Here is a 6,265-nt window from a genome sequence, read left to right as displayed (position 1 = left end):
TTCCCCCCACCTACCTGAGTTCATAGCACTCAAGTCATTCCCAGCCTCTAGACATAAACCACGCCCATATATTTCTTCTCCACCAACTTACTCTATCTACAACAAACTCAGGACTAAGAAAACTCACATGTCCAGGTATCATCTCAAGGATAACACCAATATGAAAGAATAAGTCTGTATCTCTCCAAAGCCTACCTATCCTGTAGAAGTTCTTACCAACAAGAATGACCTAGCTAAGCTCCAGGAAATAAGTTAAAGGAATGGTGCCATATTTCCTCAAAGAATTCAGAAAGTTTAACGAGGACACAAAGAAACTGTTCAATGAAATCAAGGAGAAAGAGCCTGAGGAAAATAAATGCCTAAATGATACCGAAGAAAACACAAAGGTAAGATTGATGGAAATGATTAATGGAATCCAAGCTTTGAGAACAGATTTCCATGAGTAGATTGAAGTGATGAAGGAATTGATAAACACAACATATCAACTATAAAACTCAAAGGAAAGTCTAACAATTAGACCATATAAAGCAGAAGATAGAATATCAGGTCTTAAAGAGATAAAATGGAGAATCTAAACCTTGAAATTACAGGCACAAGTGAGGGAAAACTAACCAGATGAGGAGGTCTGATCAATGGCATAGGTCTTCAACATGACTATAGAAAAAAAAAAAAAAAACTTTGCGAAACTAGGGAAAGACACACCAAAACAAATACAAGAAGCACACAGAAAAACAAATGGACAAGACTGGAAAATAAAATCCTCATGGCATATCATAGTTATAACAGTTTCATAACAAAGAAAGTGTATTGAAGGCTGCAAAAGAAAAAAACTCAAATCACATAAAGGAAAACTGATCACATTAATAGCTGTTTCTCAATAAGAAATATGAAGGTATAAGAACCTAGAGCAATGCAGTCTAAGACCTTAAGGACTATCAGAGCCAACCTAAAATAATATATTTACCAAAACTATCTGCCATAATTGAATGATAAAGAAAAAATCACCACTATGTGAATAGCCTAAAAAATTTCTACCAACAAATCAAACCTAAGCAAAATACTAGAAACATTATTTCAGGCTAAAGCAAGAAATAAATGGAGTTGAGGTATTGTGGAAAGAAATACAAACTTACTGAAACACAAACAACAACAACAAAATAAATAACACAGTGACTACAATAAATATTTCAACAATAACTTCAAATATCAATGGCCTCAATTGTCCAATAAAAAAACACAGGCTCCCTGGTTGCATCAAGAAAGAAAACATCTATATGCCACTTGCAAGAAACATGACTGGGTTTTAAAAATACTTAGAGTGACCCAACTGACAAGGCTCACAGTGAGCCCATCGGAGGACCTTGGACTTAACATAGTGAAGGGAACCCTGATGGCTCTTTGGCTTGGAGAGGAGCGGAGTGGGGGTATGGGTGGAAGGGAGGGGAGGGAAGGGGAAGGAGGAGGGAAAGAGATGGAAATTTTTAATAAAAAAACGAGAAAAAAATACTTAGAGTAAAAGGATGGAAAAATTTACTTCAACCAAATGGAACCAGAAAGCAAGCAGACATCACTGTCCTAATATGTAACAAAATGGAGTTTAAAACTAACCAGAAGAGATGAAAAGGGGACACTTCCTTCTAATCTAGGAAACAACCAAAAAGATGTTATTATCCTAAATTTATATGCAACAAAATCTGGAGCACCCAATCTTGCAAGAAATCTACCTCTAGATGTGAAGACACAGATTAAAATAAAAATGACTAACATTTTAATATTCCATTGTCTCAAGTTGACAAGTCATCTGGACAAAAAAAAAAACCATCAGAATTGTTTGACATCATACATCAAATTGACTTAGAGATGTCCACAAAATATTCTATCCAAACACCAAAGAATACACATTCTCCTCAGCAACACATGGAAGTTTTTCAAAATTAGATCACACACTGGGACACAAATCAAATTTAAAAAGATTGAAATCATTTCTTGTATCCTATATGGCCACATGCAACAAAACTTAAAGCAGACAGCATAAAAACCTCCTGTAAATGTGCATATTTATGGAAATTATGCAACACATTACTAAATAATGAAGGAGGTGAAGAAGTCAAGAAAGGAACAAAAATTTTCTTTAACTAAAATGAAATGAAAACAGAGCACAACATACCCTATGGTACACGTTGAAAGTAGTCTTATGAGGGAAATTTGTAGCTCTAAGTGTTTACATAAAAAAGAAAAACAGAAAAATCACAGGTAACTGGCTTACTGATGTAACTCAGAAAATTGGAGAAACAAGAACAAACTAAATCCAAATGAAATCGTAACTAGAAATGAGAAAAGTCAGAGTAGAAATCAATGAAATAGAAACAAAGAAAATAATACAAAGAATTAACAAATCTAAAATCTGGTTTGTTGGGAATATAAAACTGTTAGACCCTTGACCAAACTAAACAGAAGAAAGGACCCAAATTAACAGAATTAGGAGTGGACTTCAGGCCAGCTCAACAAGAGGGATACCATGCTTGGTATGGAAAACCTAGTTAGCTACTTAATTCTAGTAAAATCCTGGTTATTGGAAGAGAATCTAGAACCATTGATTTACTAAACAAACATAATCCCTAACAATCTATAAACAATTGTCCTTATGCCCATGGAAAATTATCTTTGCCCCTTATCAAAGAAACTTCTTTCTGCAACAGACAGAGATCACTACAGAAAACCACAACCATGTAAAATGCAGAGCTTTGAATTGAAGTTTCAGTGAATACATCTACAAAATACTCTTGCACCTAAGTCTCAGAGAACATTGAGGAAGAAGGATGTTCCAGAAGTCAGGATTCTCTAGATTCACAGAATTTATGAAATTAATCTCTCTCTCTCTCCCTATCTCTATCTATCTATCTATCTATCTATCTATCTATCTATCTATCTATCTATATCTATCTATCTAATATCTACTATCTATCTATCTATCTATCTAGTCTATCATAGATGCATATTTGGCATTTATTGGAATGTATATATGGCACTTGTAACACCTGCATCTGTGTTACCCTCTCGGTACAGTTTGCACGCAGGGCAAGGACCTGGAGATTGAAAGAACACACAAGAGACCTGAAGTTCAAAAGGAGATCAGCTTATTCAACCTTGGGGAAATCCTTAAATACCTAGCCATTGCTCAAGGAATTCCCTCCAGGCAGGTGGGAAATTGCCACACCAAGATGGAGTAAATAATCACACAGAAACTGTATTAATCAAATCACTACTTGGCCCATTAGCTCTAGCTTCTTATTGGCTAACTCTTACATATTAATTTAACCCATTTCTATTAATCTGTGTATTGTCACATGGCTGTGGCTTACCAGCTAAAGTTCTGGCATCTGTCTCTAGCAGGGCTACATGGCTTCTCTCTGACTTTGCCTCCTTTCTCTTCGCATTCAGTTTAGTACTCCCCACCTAGCTCTGTTTCCCTGTAGCTCTGCTTTAGCCCAAAGCAGTTCATTAACCAATGATATTCACAGCAGAGAGAGGAAAATCCCACATCACCTTTCTTCTTCCATGTCCTTACATAGCAGAAGGTGTAGCCCAGATTACAGATGTGTCTTCCCACATGAAGATCTGAATCATACATGTGCCATCCATCCATTTCTGAATTGTACTTCATTCCAAACATAGTCAGATTGAAAACCAAGAATAATTATCACAAGTGGGAAAGAAAAGATTGTAAGACTCAGAGGACCAGGAAGTTTGCTGTGAGAATATGTCCTTAAAAACATCAAATGCTATGCCTATGAAATCTCACCAACATGACCACCCAAACATGAGCTCAACAACGATGACACCCACAAACATGCCAAACTAGAAATGGAAGCCTCAACTATCTACACACACACACACACACACACACACACACACACAACTGAGTAAAGCAGACAATGAGAGAAGTGGTCCTTTTCAGGTGCTTCTTGTTAAGTGGCAAATGGTCAGCCCTAAAACCATACACACAAGTAACATTATATGGATTCAACAGCTTATATTTTGGAATATGTATGTGTATAGGAATGCACACATGCATACAGTAACAAAAAACAATTTGAAGGAGAGTGGAGAGGATTAAATGAGCAGATTTAGAAAGAGAAAATGGTAGGGAGAAATAGTATAATTAAATTACATCTTCAAATTTTTTTAAAAAATGTCAAATTATTGAATCAACAGTGTCACTTTTACATGAATTCATAGAAAATGCAATAAAATGAATATAAAATTGGATTTCTAATATATTCTGGTCAAAAGTTTAGATACTTTCCCTTACGCATTTGCTTTATAAATTAAATGATAAACATACCAAGAGATGTGCCTAATTTTGTTTCCTTCCTTTGTCGCCCATTCATTAATAATATTTCTATATTTGACCTTTTCTGTTGTTACTTTGCCAATTGTAAAATACTTGAAAAGTTATCTGGTTACAGATAAGTCCAGTGAACCTTGGCAGATGATAAATTTCATTTATGTTCATTCACAAAATTTTTAAGTTAGGAATCTAATTGTTTTACTTTTTTAGAACTTCCTATGTAAGCAATGTATTTACATCGCTTCACTTGTTCTTCTCCCCTTCCACTCTTTTTCTTTTGCCATCTCACATTCATGGCTCATGTGGGATTCTTCTCTGTATGCTGTGAATAGGTTTTATTACTATTGGTTAATAAAGAAGGTGCTTTGGTCTATGGCAAGGCAAAGTATATCAAGACAGGAAATCCAAGCAGAGATAGCAGAGGAAAGAAGGGGGAATCAGGGAGACACCATGTAGCCACCCAAGAAGCAAGAGGTAGCAAATCACGAGCCTCATGATAAAATGTTTAAAAAAATGGAAATAGGTTAATTTAAGATGTAAGAGTTAGCTAGAAATATGCCTGATCCATTGGCCAATCGGCGTTTTAGTTAATACAGTTTGTGCGTGATTACTCGGGTCTGGGCAGCCAGAAAATGAATGCACAGTCTCTGTTTAGACATGACATCTTCTTCTGTAATTAGTATTAATTATGATACTAATGGTATATAAAATATGTTCTGGGGGGTGGGTGAGTGGGTGGATGGGTGTGTATGTATGGTAGTAGGCCCATTTAATATTGTTTCTATATACATGTGTTTCGAATTTATCACTTGGGATTGATTGCCCTCTTTGGTGGAATTTATCCCTGGGGGAAAAAAAAGCCCATTTCCTCTCTACTGGCAGCTATTGGTTGCTTGTAACTTCTAATCTAATAAGAGGGACTTCTAAAATTTCCCCTATCCACGTTGGCAAGTAAACTGGTATTGTTATTATGTGTTATTATGCAAGTCTTATCTACGAGATCAAATTGTTAAGATTTTGTGAGTGTCATTTCTTTTGTGTCAGGTCTAGAAGACTCTGTCTAAACAGCAGATATTCTGACCCTATGCCCCTTACAGTCTTTTTGTCTCTCCCCTCTTACATTCCCCAAGCCTTAGGTTTAGGGGTATGCATTTTATATGTACCAACAGGGCCTGCTTTCTCATCTTTGTGATTTCATCAGCTGTGGATTTTAGCAATAATCTCTGCTGCAAAATTAAGCTTCTTTGTTGAAGGGTGACAGCTATGCTTATCTGCATGTATATAATTAATTATTTAGAATGCAGTTAGATATTACACAAATTTAGGAGAATTTCAGTATTAGGCTCTCCTCTAGGATCTATGAACTACATCCATAGGTAATTAGCTATATTTATAGTGCCATGCTTGAATTCCGTCTCATTGAGTAAGCCTTAAGTGTAATCTATTGGTTAACCACAGACAAAAGTGCCATTACTGTGACATTAATATTTTGCCAGGTCTGTCACTGTGGTTCATGGGTTTTACAGCTGGGTAGCACTATTGATTGTTTTCCTTCCTTGGCAGTTTGCGAGGCTCTTTGTGTTACTGCAAGAGTCTGCATGGAGGACACTTCAAAGTCAGTTCCAGCTCAATTCCTTCAAGTATTCTGTACAAATTTTGTTGTATCGTTGTCAATCGAGTCTTTCCTTTAACTTTTTAGCAATAATTAAGTACAATGGAAATATCCTATATTGTTTTGGGAGTCTCTTGGATCACATGCCCCCCCCAAAAAGCTGAATGTGAGTTTTCCTTTGTCTGACATAGAAGTTTTGGAATATAGTTTACTGCTCTTGTGGGGAGAATTATCACCTTGTATTTAATCCCTCCATTAAACACACAACACTGACACATATACACACAAACATATATATATAT

Source organism: Arvicola amphibius, chromosome 6 (genome assembly GCF_903992535.2).
Source record: "Arvicola amphibius chromosome 6, mArvAmp1.2, whole genome shotgun sequence".
Taxonomy (NCBI): Eukaryota; Metazoa; Chordata; class Mammalia; order Rodentia; family Cricetidae; genus Arvicola; species Arvicola amphibius.
The sequence above is the reverse complement of the archived record's forward strand: the minus strand, read 5'-3'. Positions refer to the sequence as shown.